The sequence below is a fragment of the Eleutherodactylus coqui genome, chromosome 1 (assembly GCF_035609145.1).
Source record: "Eleutherodactylus coqui strain aEleCoq1 chromosome 1, aEleCoq1.hap1, whole genome shotgun sequence".
Taxonomy (NCBI): domain Eukaryota; kingdom Metazoa; phylum Chordata; class Amphibia; order Anura; family Eleutherodactylidae; genus Eleutherodactylus; species Eleutherodactylus coqui.
The window spans coordinates 319,598,872-319,621,865 of record NC_089837.1 but is presented as its reverse complement, the minus strand read 5'-3'; the positions used below and the strand labels follow the sequence as shown (position 1 = coordinate 319,621,865).

General features: G+C 48.0%; 1 protein-coding gene across 1 annotated transcript in view; it reads left to right on the top strand.

Moving 5' to 3' along the window:
* Positions 1–20,617: 20,617 nt before the first annotated feature.
* Positions 20,618–22,994, top strand: part of NFYC (nuclear transcription factor Y subunit gamma) — a 43,756-nt gene continuing 41,379 nt past the window's right edge. Inside the window, exon 1 of the mRNA XM_066575049.1 lies at positions 20,618–20,847. The gene's annotated coding sequence lies outside the window, so the exon portion shown is untranslated. The remainder of the gene's footprint in view (positions 20,848–22,994) is intronic.

The window sequence follows — 22,994 nt, the reverse complement described above, 5'->3', positions numbered from 1 at the left end:
CCCTTTCAGAGGATAGTTTGAGGAGACGGCAGTGGCCCTATCGCTGGGCCTTATCTATGAGAGGAGTCTTATGGAAATCGGGCAGTCTACTTGTTCCACGACTACCCATTGCTTATTAGTAGCATGGTATTGCCAATCTAAAAGGTGCATTAAGACTACAGCTGTAGAGAAAACACTTTATGAGAATTCCAAATAGAGGATATTTCCGTCTCCTCTATTCACATTAACTGAGAAGTATTTGTTCAAAACTTCTGTTATGAGCTTCTTAAACTGGGGGGTTTTCATAAGAAAGATAGTATTACGCCAAGTTCTAGTTGCACGTGAGGGATTGTTAAGACAAAGGGTAGGGGAAATAGAAGAGTGATCAGACTCCATGTTAGTGCCTATGAAGAAATCACCAAGAGCAGAGTCCATATGTCAAGCGTAGGTCAATACAGGAAAAGGATGAGGGGAGCAGAATGTAAATTGTTTAGAAGATGAATTTAGCCCCTTAGTGAGCGGCCCATAGTGTTTTTATGTACCAAAGGTAGCCAAGAGCCTGGAGCAGTGACGAGTGGCCTCGTTGAGGGGTCCCCGGTCACCTGATAAAAAGGTAGCGATCTACATTAGGCCAGTTTCACACGACTGGATACAAATCGCGGATTCTGCATGCATTTGATTCACTGTATTACGGGGATCAGTCAAATGCATTGGATTAGACAATTCCGCTTACATTAGCGAGTCAGAATTACATAATCCACTCACAGAAAACAGAACGCAGCATGTTTTATTTTACTGCGGATATCCGCAACATAGAGCCCATTGTGCTCTATGTTCGCAGATATACCTGCAGCCCATACGCAATTACATTGTGTACTAGCAGCGGGTTCCCGCATTCCCACATCATTGCTAAGCTAAGCAGTTATGTGAGGTACATTACGCGGCCGTATGCAGGGCCACGGCCGGGCTCACACCTGGGATCCACTGCAGGCCTCCGCAAGTAGATTTATATATGGCCATGTGAACCGGGCATTATTCAGATCGCTACCTGTAATATTTAATTGTAATAATTTACAAGATATCCCTGGGAACGCTCATATTCCTGCATTTCAAGGAGCAACTTTTTGAGTGCCCTCTGTTTGAGATCTATCATTCTGATAACTATGAGCCTTTGTAATCTTGGCTTGGTGTAGGAAAAAAAATGTTCCTGAAAATTTTAATAATTAATGTTAAATTTGTACGTCTCCTAAATGTTTGTTTTTTTTTAAAAACTAAAGTTTTTCCAATGTGCTTCCAGAATAAAGTAAACAGATGGAAACATATATCTCACCAAACATTTGTAAAGTATGTTTGCACATATTTGACATACTGCAGTTGAAAGTGGTAAAAAATTATAATTTTTTAAAAATTTACCAAATTTTGTCATTTTTAATAAATATATACAAATTTGATCAGTCTATTTTTAACACCTAAATTAAGTACAACATGTGACGAAAGAACAATGTCAGAATTACTTGGATATGCAAAACTTTTATGGAGTTATTCTATGTTAAAATGACACATCTCAGATTTCCCAAATTTGGGCTGGTCATTAAAGTGCAAACAGGCTTGGTCTCTAAAGGGTTAAGCATCTAAATGTGTCATATAAAACGTCTTTGTGAAGCCATGGGGCAAGAGTGGGAGAAGTTCTGACAGTACGCCCAGCAGAGTCAAACTTTCGATCCGGGATAATATTGAAATCTCCACAAATGACAAACCTTCCTCCCTGAATCCTACAAATCTTTTAATAGTTTTATTTAAAAATCTAATTTGAGAAAAATTTGAGAAATATATATTTGCCTGAGTTATTTGTGAATTATTTACAGACCCTAATAGTATAATAAATATTTCCTTAGGATCTATTAACTGCTAATTAAGGACACAACTAATGTTATCACTGAACGCTATCGGTATACGGTAGATTTTTAATTTTCATGACATCATAGTTATTAATGTTAGATCATAAAATAAGGTTAACAAACGATTAAAAGATATAGAAACAAAAAATTTCACATTCCTGGTGTGACACAAAGTACATCAGGACAAACCTAAGGAGGTGGGGTTAACCTGGTCTGAGAATAAGCTACTGTGAAAATAACATGCATAATATGCAGGGATCAAGATTTCAGACTGCTGAGAAAAGGAAAGAGGGACCCCATGAAGAAGGGGATTCAAGATCTGGCTTGTCTTTTATCTATGCAAACTATGTATATTTTTGGGAATTTATTCTGAGAGAACTTGGTACAAGACAACTGTGCAAAGTGGGTTTCTTGTAGGCATATTAATCAGCCTTGTTGTTTAAATCATCTTTGCAGACTAAGGATCTATTGAAAGGAGATTTAAGCCCTTAGGCATTTTAAGAGAATATTTTAAGCAACATAAAAATTAAGCAAGATATGATAAGAATAGTAGAACTTTGGTATGCTGCCTTTATCTACAGATAAAAACCAAAATTAACCCTTTCCAATGCACTGTCTGACGTCTTCCTACATTCTGATTGAAGCTTGTACAGCTCCAATGTCAGAGGATGTCCGACAGGGTATTCTTACCATCTACTGCCAGCCATCTACCATCTACTGGCCATCTACTGCCAGGCTCTCTGGCGCACACACACTGGCTTTAGCCAGCAGATGGCACCGTTGTATAACAGTAAAAAGAGAAAGCCTTTTAGGAAACCCTGAATCCAAAATTGAATTGGAAAGGGTTAAATGCTCAATAAAGAACCTTCTGTGATTTTCATAAACAATAGGGGACCTGTTAAAAGTCGCTCTCCCTGAAAAAGGGTGAAGAATATGGCCACAAATGCTCTGGAAAAAATCATATCCTGTATAATATTGAGGGAGAAAAGTTTGCCTGACAAGAAATTTTCTCTAAGAGAATGGCAAGTAATGAAGATTACTTCTATGGGATGAAGGCTTGTGAGGCCAGTCTTGAGTTGTTTTAGGGGATTTTAGTGTAGACACACCAGGATGTTGATCTAAAATTTGTAGGCCCCATGACAACGGCAGTTTAGATCCTTCTTCAGGTTTGCATGAAATGTGTGTAGATTAGAGATGAGCGAATGTACTCGTCCAAGCTTGATACTCGTTCGAGTATTAGCGTGTTCGAGATGCTCGTTACTAGAGGCGAGCACCACGCGATGTTCGAGTTACTGTCACTTTCATCTCTGAGACGTTAGCGCGCTTTTCTGGCCAATAGAAAGACAGGGAAGGCATTACAACTTCCCCCTGCGACGTTCAAGCCCTATAACACCCCCCTGCAGTGAGTGGCTGGCGAGATCAGGTGTCACCCGAGTATATAAATCGGCCCCTCCCGCGGCTCGCCACAGATGCATTCTGACAGAGATCAGGGAAAGTGCTGCTGGTGCCGGAGCTGCTATAGGGAGAGCGTTAGGAGTGATTTTAGGCTTCAAGAACCCCAACGGTTCTTCTTAGGGCCACATCTGACCGTGTGCAGTACTGTTGAGGCTGCTTTTTGCAGTGTTGCACAATTTGTTTGTTTTTTTTTGTATATCGGCCGTGCAGAGCATTGCGTCCTCAGTCTGCAGTCATTGTACAGAGTATAGGGCCAGTACTGGTGAGGCAGGGAAAGAGATATTCAGGCTATATAGGCAGTGGGCTTTTTCCAAATAATTGGGGAAAAATACTATATTTGGGCTGCCTGTGACCGTCTTCAGTTTACTGCGTATCTGCTGGGGGTAGTAGTCCTAATTAATACGCAGCTAAGCGTTACAGCAGGCTTGCGCAAAATTGTTTCCTGGATCTGCTGTCTCTGTTACATCAGCGCCGTCATCCCGCCAGAGGGAAACAGTATACATAATATTATACGCTGCCTACAGTATCTATCTGCTGGGGGTAGTAGTCCTAATTAATACGCAGCTAAGCGTTACAGCAGGCTGGCGCAAAATTGTTTCCTGGATCTGCTGTCTCTGTTACATCAGCGCCGTCATCCCGCCAGAGGGAAACAGTATACATAATATTATACGCTGCCTACAGTATCTATCTGCTGGGGGTAGTAGTCCTAATTAATACGCAGCTAGGCGTTACAGCAGGCTGGCGCAAAATTGTTTCCTGGATCTGCTGTCTCTGTTACATCAGGGCCGTCATCCCGCCAGAGGGAAACAGTATACATAATATTATACGCTGTCTACAGTATCTATCTGCTGGGGGTAGTAGTCCTAATTAATACGCAGCTAAGCGTTACAGCAGGCTTGCGCAAAATTGTTTCCTGGATCTGCTGTCTCTGTTACATCAGCGCCATCATCCCGCCAGAGGGAAACAGTATACATAATATTATACGCTGCCTACAGTATCTATCTGCTGGGGGTAGTAGTCCTAATTAACACGCAGCTAAGCGTTACAGCAGGCTTGCGCAAAATTGTTTCCTGGATCTGCTGTGCGTTCCATAAGGGAAGTCAGCCTCCAACCACAGGCCAATAAGCGGCACATTTAATTACAGCGCTCTGTTTCTGCACTACTGGTAATACAGTATGCTGAGGGGTAGGGGTAGGCCTAGAGGACGTGGATGGGGGCGCGGACGCGGAGGCCCAAGTCAGGGTGTGGGCACAGGCCGAGCTCCTGATCCAGGTGTATCGCAGCCGACTGCTGCGGGATTAGGAGAGAGGCACGTTTCTGGCGTCCCCACATTCATCTCACAATTAATGGGTCCACGCGGTAGACCTTTATTAGAAAATGAGCAGTGTGAGCAGGTCCTGTTGTGGATGGCAGAAAGTGCATCCAGCAATCTATCGACCACCCAGAATTCTGCGCCGTCCACTGCTGCAACTCTGAATCCTCTGGCTGCTGCTCCTCCTTCCTCCCAGCCTCCTCACTCCATTACAATGACACATTCTGAGGAGCAGGCAGACTCCCAGGAACTGTTCTCGGGCCCCTGCCCAGAATTGGCAGCAATGGTTCCGAATGCTCTCCCACTGGAGGAGTTTGTCGTGACCGATGCCCAAGCTTTGGAAAGTTCCCGGGGTCCGGGGGATGAGGCTGGGGACTTCCGGCAACTGTCTCAAGAGCTTTCAGTTGGTGAGGAGGACGATGACGATGAGACACAGTTGTCTATCACTCAGGTAGTAGTAATTGGAGTAAGTCCGACGGAGGAGCGCACAGAGGATTCGGAGGAAGAGCAGCAGGACGATGAGGTGACTGACCCCACCTGGTTTGCTACGCCTACTGAGGACAGGTCTTCAGAGGGGGAGGCAAGTGCAGCAGCAGGGCAAGTTGGAAGAGGCAGTGCGGTGGCCAGGGGTAGAGGCAGGGCCAGACCGAATAATCCACCAACTGTTTCCCAAAGCGCCCCCTCGCGCCATGCCACCCTGCAGAGGCCGGGGTGCTCAAAGGTCTGGCAGTTTTTCACTGAGAGTGCAGACGACCGACGAACAGTGGTGTGCAACCTTTGTCGCGCCAAGATCAGCCGGGGAGCCACCACCAGCCTCACCACCACCAGCATGCGCAGACATATGATGGGCAAGCACCCCACAAGGTGGGACGAAGGCCGTTCACCGCCTCCGGTTTGCACCGCTGCCTCTCCCCCTGTGCCCCAACCTGCCACTGAGATCCAACCCCCCTCTCAGGACACAGGCACTACCGTCTCCTGGCCTGCACCCACACCCTCATCTCCGCTGTGCTCGGCCCCATCCACCAATGTCTCTCAGCGCACCGTCCAGCCGTTGCTAGCGCAAGTGTTGGAGCACAAGCGCAAGTACGCCGCCACGCACTCGCACGCTCAAGCGTTAAACGTGCACATAGCCAAATTTATCAGCCTTGAGATGCTGCCGTATAGGGTTGTGGAAACGGAGGCTTTCAAAGGTATGATGGCGGCCGCGGCCCCGCGCTACTCAGTTCCCAGTCGCCACTACTTTTCCCGATGTGCCGTCCCAGCCCTGCACGACCACGTCTCCCGCAACATTGTACGCGCCCTCACCAACGCGGTTACTGGCAAGGTCCACTTAACAACGGACACGTGGATAAGCACAGGCGGGCAGGGCCACTATATCTCCCTGACGGCACATTGGGTGAATTTAGTGGAGGCTGGGACAGAGTCAGAGCCTGGGACCGCTCACGTCCTACCCACCCCCAGAATTGCGTGCCACAGCTCGGTGGTGGTATCTGCGGCGGTGTATGCTTCCTCCACTAAACCACCCTCCTCCTCCTCCTACGCAACCTCTGTCTCGCAATCAAGATGTGTCAGCAGCACGTCGCCACCAGTCGGTGTCGCGCGGGGTGGCAGCACAGCGGTGGGCAAGCGCCAGCAGGCCGTACTGAAACTACTCAGCTTAGGAGAGAAAAGGCACACGGCCCACAAACTGCTGCAGGGTCTGACAGAGCAGACCGACCGCTGGCTTGCGCCGCTGAGCCTCCAACCGGGCATGGTCGTGTGTGACAACGGCCGTAACCTAGTGGCGGCTCTGCAGCTCGGCAGCCTCACGCACGTGCCATGCCTGGCCCACGTCTTTAATTTGGTGGTTCAGCGCTTTCTGAAAAGCTACCCACGCTTGTCAAACCTGCTCCGAAAGGTGCGCCGGCTCTGCGCACATTTCCGCAAGACCCACACGGACGCTGCCACCCTGCAACATCGGTTTCATCTGCCAGTGCACCGACTGCTGTGCGACGTGCCCACATAGTGGAACTCTACGCTCCACATGTTGTCCAGGCTCTATGAGCAGCGTAGAGCTATAGTGGAATACCAACTCCAAGATGGGCGGCGCAGTGGGAGTTAGCCTCCTCAATTCTTTACAGAAGAGTGGGCCTGGTTGGCAGACATCTGCCAGGTCCTTGGAAACTTTGAGGAGTCTACCCAGATGGTGAGCGGCGATGCTGCAATCATTAGCGTCACCATTCCTCTGCTATGCCTCTTGAGAAGTTCCCTGCAAAGCATAAAGGCAGACGCTTTGCGCTCGGAAACGGAGGCGGGGGAAGACAGTATGTCGCTGGATAGTCAGAGCCCCCTCCTGTCTATATCTCAGCGCGTTGAGGAAGAGGAGGAGGAGCATGAGGAGAATGAGGAGGAGGGGGAAGAGACAGCTTGGCCCACTGCTGAGGGTACCCATGCTGCTTGCCTGTCATCCTTTCAGCGTGTATGGCCTGAGGTGGAGGAGGATCCTGAAAGTGATCTTCATAGTGAGGACAGCCATGTGTTGCGTACAGGTACCCTGGCACACATGGCTGACTTCATGTTAGGATGCCTTTCTCGTGACCCTCGCGTTACACGCATTCTGGCCACTACAGATTACTGGGTGTACACACTGCTCGACCCACGGTATAAGGAGAACCTTTCCACTCTCATACCCGAAGAGAAAAGGGGTTCGAGAGTGATGCTATACCACAGGACCCTGGCGGACAAACTGACGGTAAAATTTCCATCCGACAGCGCTAGTGGCCGAAGGCGCAGTTCCGAGGGCCAGGTAGCAGGGGAGGCGCAGAGATCAGGCAGCATGTACAGCACAGGCAGGGGAACACTCTCTAAGGCCTTTGACAGCTTTCTGGCTCCCCAGCAAGACTGGGTGTCTACTGTGTGTCGAAGCTGGACGAAGCTGGACACGTGGCCTGACCTCGCGCTGTATGCCCTGGAGGTGCTTGCTTGTCCTGCGGCTAGCGTCTTGTCAGAGAGGGTGTTTAGTGCGGCTGGGGGAATCATCACAGATAAGCGTACCCGCCTGTCAACCGACAGTGCCGACAGGCTTACACTCATCAAGATGAACAAAGCCTGGTTTTCCCCAGACTTCTCTTCTCCACCAGCGGACAGCAGCGATACCTAAACAATACGTAGGCTGCACCCGCGGATGGAAGCATTGTCCTCTATCACCATCAAAAACGTGGACCTTTTAGCTTCATCAATCTGTGTATAATATTCATCCTCCTCCTCCTGAAACCTGACGTAATCACGACGAATGGGCAATTTTTCTTAGGCCCACAAGGATCAGTCATATAATTTTTCTAAACAATTTTTATACGTTTCAATGCTCATTAAAGCGTTGAAACTTGCACCTGAACCAATTTTTATTTTAACTGGGCTGCCTCTAGGCCTAGTTACAAATTAAGCCACATTAACCAAAGCGATTAATGGGTTTCACCTGCCCTCTTGGTTGGGCATGGGCAATTTTTCTGACGTACATTAGTACTGTTGGTACGCCAATTTTTGGGGGCCCTCGCCTACAGTGTAATCCAATTAATTTTTTGTCCACCTGCATTAAAGCTGACGTTACATCAGCTGTGATGGGCAATGCAATGGGATACATTCATGTACAGCCGGTGGGTTCCAGGGAGCCACCCATGCTGTTGGTCCACATGGAGTTGTAACTGCATGTGTCCACTTCTAAAGAACCCCAGTCTGACTGGGGCATGCAGTGTGGGCCGAAGCCCACCTGCATTAAACATGACATTACCTCAGCTGTGATGGGCAATGCAATGGGATATATTTATGTACCCCCGGTGGCTTCCTGGCACCCACCAATGCTGTCGGTCCACACGGAGTTGTAACTGCATGTGTCCACTTCTAAAGAACCCCAGTCTGACTGGGGCTTGCAGTGTGGGCCGAAGCCCACCTGCATTTAATCGGACGTTACCTCAGCTGTGATGGGCACTGCAATGGGATACATTTATGTACAGCCGGTGGGTTCCAGGGAGCCACCCATGCTGTGGGTGCACACGGAATTTCCATTGCGGAGTTGTACCTGCCTGTGACTATTTATAAAAAACCGCGGTCTGACTGGGGCATGCAGACACCTTGACAGAATGAATAGTGTGTGGCACATAGGTTCCCCATTGCTATGCCCACGCGTGCAGCTCCTGATGGCGGTGGCACAGGATTATATTTCTCATTGCTTCTGTACAGCATTGTGGGCTATTGCCCCGCCCCTTTTAAAGAGGGTCGCTGCCTAGCCGTGCCAACCGTCTGCAGTGTGTGCCTGCGGTTCCTCCTCATGGCAGACGAAATTAAAAATAGACATGAGGGTGGTGTGGCTATGAGGCCAGCGTTTGGCATGAGTGCAGCTGAAGGCTGCGCAGGGAGACTTTGGTGTGCGCTGTGGACACTGGGTCGTGCGGGGGGGGAGGGGGGGGGGGGGTAGCATGTAAACCAGGAGAAGTGGCAGCGGAGTGTCATGCAGGCAGTGATTGTGGTTTGTTGGAGGTAGTGTGGTGCTTAGCTAAGGTATGCATTGCTAATGAGGGCTTTTCAGATGTAAAAATTGTTGGGAGGGGGGGGCCCACTCTTGCCGCTATTGTGGCTTAATAGTGGGACCTGGGAACTTGAGATGCAGCCCAACATGTAGCCCCTCGCCTGCCCTATCCATTGCTGTGTCGTTCCCATCACTTTCTTGAATTGCCCAGATTTTCACAAATGGAAACGTTAGCGAGCATCGGCGATATACAAAAATGCTCGGGTCGCCTATTGACTTCAATGGGGTTCGTTACTCGAAACGAACCCTCGAGCATCGCGAAAATTTCGTCCTGAGTAACGAGCACCCGAGCATTTTGGGTCTCGCTCATCTCTAGTGTAGATCCATTCTTTTGCATTAAAGTAGTTTTGTAGGACAATCCCACTTATAAGGAATCTTGGCTTGTCATAAAGTGGAGGTAATGCTGGCGACGTGCTGCTGCTGACACATCTTGATTGCGAGACAGAGGTTGCATAGGAGGAGGAGGGTGGTTTAGTGGAGGAAGCATACACCGCCGCAGAGACCACCACCGAGCTGGGGCCCGCAATTCTGGGGGTGGGTAGGATGTGAGCGGTCCCAGGCTCTGACTCTGTCCCAGCCTCCACTAAATTCACCCAATGTGCCGTCAGGGAGATATAGTGGCCCTGCCCGCCTGTGCTTGTCCACGTGTCTGTTGTTAAGTGGACCTTGGCAGTAACCGCGTTGGTGAGGGCGCGTACAATGTTGCGGGAGACGTGGTCGTGCAGGGCTGGGACGGCACATTGGGAAAAGTAGTGGCGACTGGGAACCGAGTAGCGCGGGGCCGCCGCCACCATCATACTTTTGAAAGCCTCCATTTCCACAACCCTATACGGCAGCATCTCCAGGCTGATCAATTTGGCTATGTGCACGCTTAACGCTTAAGCGTGCGGGTGCGTGGCGGCGTACTGGCGCTTGCGCTCAAACACTTGCGCTAGCGACGGCTGGACGCTGCGCTGAGAGACATTGGTGGATGGGGCCGAGGACAGCGGAGGTGAGGATGTGGGTGCAGGCCAGGAGACGGTAGTGCCTGTGTCCTGAGAGGGGGGTTGGATCTCAGTGGCAGGTTGGGGCACAGGGGGAGAGGCAGTGGTGCAAACCGGAGGCGGTGAACGGCCTACGTCCCAACTTGTGGGTGCTTGGCCATCATATGTCTGCGCATGCTGGTGGTGGTGAGGCTGGTGGTGGTGGCTCCCCGACTGATCTTGGCGTGACAAAGGTTGCACACCACTGTTCGTCGGTCGTCTACACTCTCAGTGAAAAACTGCCAGACCTTTGAGCACCTCGGCCTCTGCAGGGTGGCATGGCGCGAGGGGGCGCTTTGGGAAACAGTTGGTGGATTATTCGGTCTGGCCCTGCCTCTACCCCTGGCCACCGCACTGCCTCTTCCAACCTGCCCTGCTGCTGCACTTGCCTCCCCCTCTGAAGACCTGTCCTCAGTAGGCTTAGCAAACCAGGTGGTGTCAGTCACCTCATCGTCCTGCTGCTCTTCCTCCGAATCCTCTGTGCGCTCCTCCCTCGGACTTACTCCAATTACTACTACCTGAGTGATAGACAACTGTGTCTCATCGTCATCGTCCTCCTCACCCACTGAAAGCTCTTGAGACAGTTGCCGGAAGTCCCCAGCCTCATCCCCCGGACCCCGGAAACTTTCCAATGGTTGGGCATCGGTCACGACAAACTTCTCCGGTGGGAGAGGAACCATTGCGGCCCATTCTGCGCAGGGGCCCGGGAACAGTTCCAGGGAGTCTGCCTGCTCCTCAGAATGTGTCATTGTAATGGAGTGAGGAGGCTGGGAGGAAGGAGGAGCAGCAGCCAGAGGATTCAGATTTGCAGCAGTGGACGGCGCAGAATTCTGGGTGGTCAATAGATTGCTGGATGCACTTTCTGCCATCCAGGACAGGACCTGCTCACGCTGCTCATTTTCTAATAAAGGTCTACCGCGTGGACCCATTAATTGTGAGATGAATGTGGGGATGCCAGAAACGTGCCTTTCTCCTAATCCCGCAGCAGTCGGCTGCGATACACCTGGATCAGGAGCTCGGCCTGTGCCCACACCCTGACTTGGGCCTCTGCGTCCTCGCCCGTTTCCACGTCCTCTAGGCCTACCCCTACCCTTCAGCATGGTGTATTACCAGTAGTGCAGAAACAGAACGCCGTAATTAAATGTGCCGCTTATTGGCCTGTGGTTGGAGGCTGACTTTGCTTACGGAACGCACAGCAGAGCCAGGAAAGAATTTTGCGCAAGCCCGCTGTAACACTTAGCTGGCTGCGTATTAATTAGGACTACTACCCCCAGCAGAGACGCAGTACAGTCAGGACGGTCACAGGCAGCCGAAATATATTTTTTTGGAAAAGCCCACTGCCTATATAGACAGTATATGTCTTTCACGTTTTTCACTGTCCCTACCTCAGCACTACTGGCCCTATACTATGTAAAATTACTGCAGACTGTTTCCCTCTGGGCAGGATGACAGCAATGATGTAACGGGCAACGCAGAGCCAGGAAAGAATTTTGCGCAAGCCCGCTGTAACACTTAGCTGGCTGCGTATTAATTAGGACTACTACCCCCAGAAGAGACGCAGTACAGTCAGGACGGTCACAGGCAGCCCAAATATATTTTTTTGTCCCAAATTTTTTTGGAAAAGCCCACTGCCTATATAGACAGTATATGTCTTTCACGTTTTTCACTGTCCCTGCCTCAGCACTACTGGCCCTATACTATGTAAAATTACTGCAGACTGTTTCCCTCTGGACAGGATGACAGCAATGATGTAACGGGCAACGCAGAGCCAGGAAAGAAATTTGCGCAAGCCTGCTGTAACACTTAGCTGGCTGCGTATTAATTAGGACTACTACCCCCAGCACAGACGCAGTACAGTCAGGACGGTCACAGGCAGCCTAAATATATTTTTTTGTCCCAAATTTTTTTGGAAAAGCCCACTGCCTATATAGACAATATATGTCTTTCACGTTTTTCACTGTCCCTGCCTCAGCACTACTGGCCCTATACTATGTAAAATTACTGCAGACTGTTTCCCTCTGGGCAGGATGACAGCAATGATGTAACGGGCAACGCAGAGCCAGGAAAGAATTTTGCGCAAGCCCGCTGTAACACTTAGCTGGCTGCGTATAAATTAGGACTACTACCCCCAGCAGAGACGCAGTACAGTCAGGACGGTCACAGGCAGCCCAAATATATTTTTTTGTCCCAAATTTTTTTGGAAAAGCCAAATGCCTATATAGACAGTATATAGACAGTATATGTCTTTCACGTTTTTCACTGTCCCTGCCTCAGCACTACTGGCCCTATACTATGTAAAATTACTGCAGACTGTTTCCCTCTGGACAGGATGACAGCAATGATGTAACGGGCAACGCAGAGCCAGGAAAGAATTTTGCGCAAGCCTGCTGTAACACTTAGCTGGCTGCGTATTAATTAGGACTACTACCCCCAGCAGAGACGCAGTACAGTCAGGATGCTCACAGGCAGCCCAAATATATTTTTTTGTCCCAAATTTTTTTGGAAAAGCCCACTGCCTATATAGACAGTATATGTCTTTCACGTTTTTCACTGTCCCTGCCTCAGCACTACTGGCCCTATACTATGTAAAATTACTGCAGACTGAGGACGCAATGCTCTGCACGGCCGATATACAAAAAAAAAAGTGCAACACCGCAAAAGCAGCCTCAACAGTACTGCACACGGTCAGATGTGGCCCTAAGAAGGACCGTTGGGGTTCTTGAAGCCTAAAATCACTCCTAACACTCTCCCTATAGCAGCTCCAGCATCAGCAGCACTTTCCCTGAGCTATGTCAGAATGCATCTGTGGCGAGCCGCGGGAGGGGCCGATTTATATACTTGGGTGACACCTGATCTCGCCAGCCACTCACTGCAGGGGGGTGGTATAGGGCTTGAACGTCGCAGGGGGAAGTTGTAATGCCTTCCCTGTCTTTCTATTGGCCATAAAAGCGGGCTAACGTCTCAGAGATGAAAGTGAAAGTAACTCGAACATCGCGTGGTGCTCGCCTCGAGTAACGAGCATCTCGAACACGCTAATACTCGAACGAGTATCAAGCTCGGACGAGTACGTTCGCTCATCTCTAATCAGCATGCATCTAGTAGAGCTGTGTGTGTGTAATGTCTGGGTATCAAGATGGATGTAGTAGAGTTATGTGTGTGATGTGTGGGAATCATAATGAATGTACAATGTAGCAGAGCTGTGTGTGTAATGTGTGGGAATCAAGATGGGTGTACTACAGCTGTGCGTGGCATGTAGTAGAGCTGTGTGTGTAATGTGTGGGGTGAGGATGGATGTAGTAGAGCTGTGTGTGTGATGTGTGGGGATCATAATGCATGTACCATAGAGAAAATGTATATGGAGAGCAGCATCAAGTAGAAGCTATTTCAGAAAGACATCCTGGAATCTTCAGGGAATCCAAATCCAATTAGCATCTTTATTGAGTTTAAAACTCCATCAGCATGAACAACAAAACTTGCGACGTTTCGTCCTATGCAAAGGACTTTGTGTGTGTAATGTGTGGGGTGAGGATGGATGTAGTAGAGCTGTGTGTGTGATGTGTGGGGATCATAATGCATGTACCATGTAGCACAGCTGTGTGGCCCACTGCGCCACCAGAAACACTGTTACTATAATTTCCTAATAATTACTAGTATTATCAGATAGGGTGCTGCACAGCATGAAATGGCTGTAATACACAAATGAGACCTGCAGAGTGCGACAGTCAATCGGATGAAAGGGGCAGGCATAGAAAAATGTATTTTCACCAGAGTGACCCTTTTAGTAAAAATATAAAGAAATACCTTCATGGAAATAAAAGTATTAAACAAAATAGACTGTGTTGAACCAAAAATCAAATAACTTTACATCCTCACTGGAAAAGCAGGAAAAATATGAGACAAGTGTTAAAATATTTTCAGAGGACATACTAAAAAGAATGAAGAAAAGGAATCAATAAAATTAATTAACAATATTAGCAACTAGTGAAAATATAAAGTATGAACATATATTCCAGCTAAGCAGATGCCTATTAATTTTTTGGGACCTAACAGATGTCGAAGACATCCTAAATCTTGACTTTTATTTTTTCTAGATTAAAAATATACCAGAGCAGGATAACCAGAGAAAGACAATACTTGAAACATACATATGTGGGATGGGGTTACTAGTATTATGGTTTTTGTACCCCAATGTCCATATTCATATTGAAACACCCACACTAGCAAAACCCTATTCATTATAGAACAGGCTTCAGAAGCTGTAATAAAAATATACACATGCACCTGCGCATTCAGAAGCAGGAGGGTATTTGCATATATGGTGTGCTTACAGCAGAAGGGCTAGACCAAGCAATACAGCCATGGGCACTCCCCAATAAGAGATCCCCCACCAATATGGGATCAATAGATCACATTCATGAGCCAGAGAAAAAGTGAGCAAAATAGGGTGTTAAAGGGTTAATTAGCACACTGATAGGGTTACACTGGAATACTTTAAATTATTTCCAGCCCAAAATCCAATACTCAATACAACCCTATAGCAAGCAAAAACTGACTATATGATCCAATTTGCGACCCAAAAGCCAAGCTGGCTTGCCCTGATAATTGCTGTAGCAGATAGTATTACTAACTAGACCACACATCAGTCTATTTGCTGACTGGAATAAACATGATATACGTGTCATTTATAGTGGAAGGAATAGATAATCTAAATAAGTAGATGTCTAATAATTTTTCCCTGCCTAACTGATGTGGAATGACTAGAATCTACACAGTTGAGTCACTCTACTATGACCACCTCCTACTTTTGACGTCAGCAGCATGTAGCCCATGAAGTGACCTGTCGTGGGCTGGCTTGGTGGGTATATAAGGTGTGCAATAGGCTTTCTGCTTACATATCACTCGTCATTGTCATGGGTAAAAGGGGCGATTTATCAGAGTTGAAAAAAGGGTTGATTATTGGACCTTCTCAAACAGCACAGTTTGTGAACTATTCACATGCTGCTGGGTTGAAAGTGTACCGTGAGTGGACAAATAGACCACTGGGAACAACCAACGTGGAAACTACGGAGTGCCATTGATGTGAGAGGTGAATGTCGGCTATGAAGATGCGTGAGGACCGACGTAGTACAGTGGAGTAGCTCCCTAAGAAAATGGACCAGGGGGCTATCAGACGTATGTCTAAAATAGTTTAGCGAACCCTACTGCGAATGGGGCTCTGAAGCAGACAGTTGGTCACTGCATCTATCCTAAGAAAGAAGCATTGGGAGAAAATGCTTCAATTTGCATGGCGGTTTTGGAATTGGACCACTGCTGATTGCCAAAGTTTTGCCTTCTCCAATGAGTCACGGTTTCTGCTTTATCGAATGCATGGACGATGGCATGTCAGGCGAGAAACATCAAAGAACAAACATCCTGCAACCATTGCTGGTAGAATACAAGCTGGTGGCAGCAGCATTATGGTATGGGGAATATTTTTGTGGTATTCTCAGGGTCCGCTTATCCATGTGGAAGGCACTCTGAACCGATTTGGTTATAAGTTCATTCTTGCACATCACGGACAACCATCCATGTGTTTTGTCTTCCCTGGGGCAGATGGGATCTTCAAGCAAGACAATGTCACATGGCAAGAAATGTCTGACAGGGGTTGGAAAAGCATGAGCAAGTACTTCACTGGCCCCCTAATTCCCCAGACCTGAATCCAGATGAGTATCTGTGGGACCACATAGGTCATAGTTTTCGCTCTGTGGATCATCCCCCACACCTCCACCAACTGTGGTATGCAAGGCAGTCAGCATGGCTCCAGAAATCTAAGACAACCTACCAGCACCTTATTGAGTCACTTCCAGCCGATCTAGCTGCTGCCCATGTAGTACACAGCGGCTACTCTGGATATTAGCTGGTGGTCATAATAATGTGACTCGACTCTGTATATACTGTTTGCAGGGGAATGAACAAATATTCCGCATAAGTAGATTCCTAAGAATTTTTCTGTGCAGGATAGATGATGGATGACCAGGGGATTTGTGTAGTTTATAGTGGAATGAACAGAGTCCACATAAACACACACCTTAGAAATTTACTGTGCTTATGAAACCAAAAAGATCCGAGGCATCAGCTGTTTATACAAAATGTCATAATCTTAATTTAAATGTTCTGTAAATGTGTAATGTGACATTTCGGGAATGCAGGGCCTTTTTCAAGCCAAAACATGTACAGGATAGATATTGACAAATTTAAAATGTCAGCTTTTTTAACCCTCTAGGCATTGGCAATACTTCCATGGTCATGTCTCCATCATCTTAGATACCATAAACAATACCTATTAAAAACATAGAGGGACAGAGTTACCATTCAAAATACAACAGTTTTCAGGGAAAAAAAATTGCTCCAGAAACCTGTCTTACATATTTTGCCACATTTACTATGTGTTTTTCGGCACTAAAGTATGATTGTTCTCAGTAAGATAACCAAGTAATCTTGTAGATATGATACCTTTTAAAGTCTAACAAAAATACATGATGTTATAGCGAGCTTTCAGGTCCTCTATCAACCCTTCGTCAGGCTTAAAAAAGACCTGAAAGCTCGCTATAACATCATGTATTTTTCTCAGTCATTAAAAGGTATCATATCTACAAGATTACGTGGTTTCTCTTACTAAGAACAATCACACTTTGCTCTACTTGCTAACACCAGCAAAGTGCATGCCACAGATAATTGAAAAAGTTTTGAATACCTATAAAAAGTGTAAAGTTTCTCAGAGTTCCACCATAATGTGGGGAATAGACGTGCGTTTCCGACCAGCCTTCTTCAGAGGAACAATTTGGGGAACCGCTTTCTCTTTTCCTGTAATCTGTCTTTAATCAAGAGTCAAGAGTCCCTTGCTTCTCCATTTCCTTGCCAGTCGCTAATGGCCCTTTTTACAATGATTCCTAAACCAAGAAAGAACCCCTTGACATGCAGAAATTATCGCCCCATCTCATTGATCAACGTTGATGTCAAACCCTTTTCTAAAATCATGGTGAATAAGTTGGGCCATCTCCTGCCTTCAATCACCCACAATGACCAAGTAGATTTCGTACTGGGCAGAGAGACCAAAGATAACCCCAATAACACTGTTCTTCTGATGTCAAGAGTTCTATCTCCGAAGCAACCGCTCTGCTTGCTCTCCATTGCCTGCGAAAAGGCATTTGATTGCATGCACTGGGGTTTCCTACGCTCCACACTTGAACAAATTATATGATTATGTTTATCGAGTTTGGTGCATTTTTTTCTTCTACATGCGGCAGTAAGTTCACCCGCTCCCTTGCTTTTGGGCTCCCGTGAAAAGAAGCCTATAGGCAACGGACTGTTATATGCACTATATGGACAAAAGTATTTGGACACTGCATGTTTTTCAGAACAAGTACTTTATTCTTCTATTTCGTAAGGTGGCGGCCCTCCTTTTGCTTGTATTACAGCGGCAGCACGTTGAGGCATTTCCACAGTTTCTCCATAAGTCTGGGCCGGAATAGCTCGCCATTCCTCGTGCCAGGCTGTGAGAAGAGATTGTTGTGAGGATGGGCGTGGGTGGCGGTGGCCTACCCGTCACTCCAGTTCATCCCACAAATCGGATGAGTGAATAGTTATTACAAAATGAGCAGCTTTTTATTTTCCCTGTGCCCTTCCCAGCATACCATTCGGCAAACTCAGTATTTGCAGATTTTCTGCAGTGTCCAAATACTTTTGTCCATATAGCGTAGATAACTTCTCACATCTACAGTTCTCTTAGGCCTCATGCCAATGTTTCCCAACTCCAGTCCTCGAGGCACCCCAACAGGTCATGGTTTCAGGATATCCTACAGTAAGAACATCTATGGCAATGTCTGAGGCCTTCACAAGAATTACATCACCTGTGTAGTACTAAGGAAATCCTGAAAACATGACCTGTTGGGGTGCCTTGAGGACGGAAGTTGGGAAACACTGCCACATGCACACGGGCACGCACGGATTCTGCTGCTGAATCCCGCAGAGGAATCCGCCCATGCTTGCAGACATGGGCATTGAAAGACAGGTTCTTACCTCTCCAGATCCAGCGCGGGTCTCCTCCGTCGCGGCCGTATCTTCTTTCTTCAGCACTGCGAATGCGCAGTAACTTTTTAAAAAATCTCCTTCTTTCCCACAGATCCGCGGCACATCCACAGCGACAGCTGCGGGTGTTCCACGGTAGGGACGGCTTCCATTGATTTCAATGGAAGCCGTCCCTGCAGGATCTGCAGGAAAATAAAGCATGCTCCGATTTTATTTCAGCATGGAGCATCCACAAATAAAATCCGCTGGTGTGCGTGGAGAGAGGAATCTCCACACACAACAATGGGCACAAAATCTATTTGCCCCGTGTGCATGAGGCCTGAGCCTGATTACCCGCTATGTAAACGTTTATTGGTTTTGTAGTTTGCTACTACATGTTGTTGCCTACTTTTTCAAATACTACTAATAATAAACACAGTTTAAACATAATATGTGGTGAATGGAGTCAAGAAAAGTACATGGATTTTCATTGATCCATTCACACTTACACACTTACTCCACTCACAATATTCATTGTGTGTACAAGTGAATGCAGACGGCCGCAAGTATCTGCAAGTATCAACTACAGGAAAAGTTTTAGGAACCTACTTATGTGAAAAGTGTGTTCATTCTAGTATAAACTACACATTTATCCCGCTCATTCCATGTCTATGTATCTTACATATAAAAATCTTTAAAGGGGTTGTCCCGCGCCGAAACGGGTTTTTTTTTTTTTCAATAGGCCCCTTGTTCGGCGCGAGACAAACCCGATGCATGTATTAAAAAAAACAAACGGATAGTACTTACCCGAATTCCCGCACTCCGGTGACTTCTTACTTACCTTGCGAAGATGGCCGCCGGGATCTTCACCCACGGTGACACCGCAGGTCTTCTCCCATGGTGCACCGTGGGCTCTGTGCGTTCCATTGCCGATTCCAGCCTCCTGATTGGCTGGAATCGGCACACGTGACGGGGCGGAGCTACGAGGAGCAGCTCTCCGGCACGAGCGGACCCATTCAGAAGGGAGAAGACCGGACTGCGCAAGCGCGTGTAATCGGGCGATTAGACGCTGAAATTAGACAGCACCATGGAGACGAGGACGCTAGCAATGGAACAAGTAAGTGAATAACTTCTGTATGGCTCATAATTAATGCACGATGTATATTACAAAGTGCATTAATATGGCCATACAGAAGTGTATAACCCCACTTGCTGCCGCGGGACAACCCCTTTAAGCGTCTACTTATATGGAATGTCTGTTCATTCCACTTTAAGCAGAACATATATCTTATACATTCCACCTCAATTTTGCACAGGGACATTGTTAGGCATCTGCTTTTGTGGCATATCTGTTCATTCTACTCTAAACTTCACATATATCCTCTTCATTCCAATCTTGCTCGGGGAAATCATTATGCATCTAGTTATCTGGAATGTTTGTTCATTCCACTGTATACAGTCTATATACTCCGATTCATTCTGCATCCATGAGGCACAGGGAAATTATTAGACGTCTGCTTTTGTGGATCATTCCACTATGAACTACACGTGCACCTTGTTCATTCCATCTCTATTATGTACAGGAAAACAATTAGGCATTTACTTATGTGCAATATATGTTCATTCCACTGTAAACAATATATATATATATATCCTGTTTGATCCACATCTATCTAGCAGAGGAAAATTATTAGGCACCTGCTTATATGGAATATCTGCTCATTCCACCATGAACTACACATACACCTCATTCATTCCAGGTCTGTTAGGCTCAGGCAAATCAATAGGCATCTGCAGAGTTGTTGTATCCGTTCATTCCGGTATTAGGCCTGTGTCGTATGAGGCTATGCGTATTTGCATTCGCACTTATGCTGCATTTTTGCGCATTGCATGTTGTGTATTTGCATGCGTAAAAAAATCATGCCCGATTCTCTTGGCCATTGAAATGGCCAATTAGTCAAGTGCATTCAAAATGTGTATTTTTTATTTTGCGCGACGCAAAAAGCTTATAATATAGCTTATAACAAGCAGCTGCTGTAACTCCCAACTACTGTATATGTGGGGCTGTTTCTGGGGTCCCCAGGGATGATGGTGGGAGGCAGGCTTCTGGACTTGTGTGTCAGCAGCCCCACCGACAGCACTAGTCGGCCAGAATGTCTGATAATGGGAACGATCAAATTGCCGTCTCCACTGTTCGTACACATCAGTTAGGTTCTCTGGACGCCTCTAGGCCGCGTTACCATGGAGATAGCGCTCACAAATCCGTCAATCTCTCTTTCTCTGGTTCCTATTGGTCCGCACATATAGGCGGGGCTAATCGGTTTCGCGCACGCGCACCACGAATACTGCGAGCGACGGGGAGAGGGGGGTTCAAGGGGGCGTGAATTCCCTCCTCTTGTCTCCGCCATCTTGTTTCGGTTCCCGCCGACCCCTCCCCCTTGTCTCCCGGAGCGCGTACGGAAGGTTACGGAAATCCCCCGCCTGCCCGTGAATAAACCCTGAGCGGAGTGACCGGAGTGCGACCAGTGTCCTCGGCACGGCATCGGACGGGAGGGCCGCGCTGTATCCTGCGCGGTGAGTGCGGCTTTTGTGTGCAGGGCGCTGGGGGGAGGTCGGCGCGGGGCGAGCGGGCTGAGAAAGTCTCGGGCTCAACTTTCCGGGCCGGCCCGGTGACAGGCCGCACTCCCCGCCTCGGGCCCCGCTCATTGGTGGAGGCCGCGGCCTGGTCGGTGTGATTGGTCGGTTGGTCCGGAAACCAGCTTGTTTAGGAGGGGGAGAGCAGGACCGGTGTGTACACGGCGGAGCGGCACTTACCGGCGGCTCTGCGGCCAGCTTACCGGTGTGCGGAGACTACATAGCAGGCAGTACTTACCTGCAAGCTGGGGGGGCGCTAGCGGGCCCCCACAACCTGCTAGTGAGCTAGTGTAACCGCGGGGCTCTGTTGCTGTACACGTATGTACCGTCACAGTGATGGTGGCAGTGTAATGAGCCCCACGGCCGGCTGCACCCCAACAGGCGCTGACCCTGTGCCCGCCGCTGACCCGCCACCTCTATTTTCTCTTCTCCATTTGTACTGTGAATGGCTGCGGCGAGCCGCCAAGGGACAAGCGCAGTGCGGATTTTTTAAAAATGTGTATTTTTCTTGGCGATGACGTAGAATCCACGACCTTTCCACAATTTCGTGCAGAATCTGCAGGAAAATAGAGCATGCTGCGATTGTTTCCCTCCGCGAGCGGAAATCGCCATTCAGTTGTGAGCGTGTGCGGACAGAGGCTGTTTTCTTTTTTTCCGTAGCACGCTATGGACGGTATTTGCTGTGGATCGGCAGTACGGACGTGGTTGGTGTGCAGCCGGCCTAAGTGATATACTGCATGAAAATCGGGACATCAGGATGTTCAGCGCCGTTGTGATAAATAATTGAGCAGCCTAAAGCCGCCGACACACGGGCGTATTTGTACTGCGGGATCTGGAGCGGGCGTCCGCCTCCGGATCCCGCAGCAAATACCGCCCATAGACTTGCTATGGAAAATCGCTTTTCCCGGCCCACGAGCGGAAAACTGTGATTTTTTTATTTTTATTTTTTAGTTTTTTTGCACTTGCATGTTGGGGGGTGGGGGAGGGGGTCGGGTAGGGAATCGTTACATGTCCTATTCTAGTGCGAGTCTCCCACGGACAGCTTCAATTAATGTCAATGGAAGCCGTCTGCCCCACACCCCTTCCACAGTAAGCAGTGCAGGTGGGCCGCGGGATCTGTGTCGTTGCCTAGCGACAGCACGTCACTACTGCACATGTGCGACAGACGGCACATCATAGTACACAAGCTGCCTGCTCACAAACACATCGGACAGGTACATGGGGGGCACCGCCGGGGCACAGAGATGGGTTCCGCTGCGAGATCCCACTGATGGAATCTGACCCATTCGCTGTGGCTTCCGCTGGACATGAATGGGCGATGTAGGGTGTCAAACACCCCGCAACACTGTAAAATAGAAGATACCGTGTTTGATTTAGCGCACGTTAAAAAACACTCATCTGAGAGGCCCCGTTAAAATGAATGGAGGCTTAGTGCAGTGTTTTCAGTGGGCATTCAAAATGGCCACTAAATACTGTAAAAAAAAAACAAAAAACACGCCTCTGAGAGAAGCCTTCGGCCGGGCTCACACAGGCGGATTCCAATTGCGGAATTGCAATTGTATTCTGCAAGTGGAGGAAAAATCCCAGCATGCTCTATTTTGCCCCAGACTCCATTCAGATGGCCTGCATCGAAGTCATTGGAGGCGTCTGACCCTGTATTATACCCTGTAGTCTCCCAGTGGGTATGACTCAGGACACTGTCCCTCCCCTGGTGGTCACCTGACCCTACGTACCGTAGCTGCTCCTCCTGTAGATCAGGCACATTGTGGCCAGTAAATCAGCGCTGTTGCTCTATGGAAACCAGTGGTCTTCTAGTTTAGATTTATTAACAGCTGTGAAAATATCAGTTGTTTGTTCTGAAGAATGTTGACTGTTTCCTTGGAGGGGTATTTGATGCCTGACTACAGCACTGTAAGGCTGGGTTCACACAGGGCGGATTTGCTGCGGAAATTCCATCCAGAATTTCGCCGTGGCAAATCCGCCTGTGGCCGCTAGTCCCGGGATTAGCCAGCCATGTGGACGAGATTTCTCAGAAATCTCGTCCACACGGGATGACAAATTCGCCGCGGCAAAGCCGGCACTGCGGT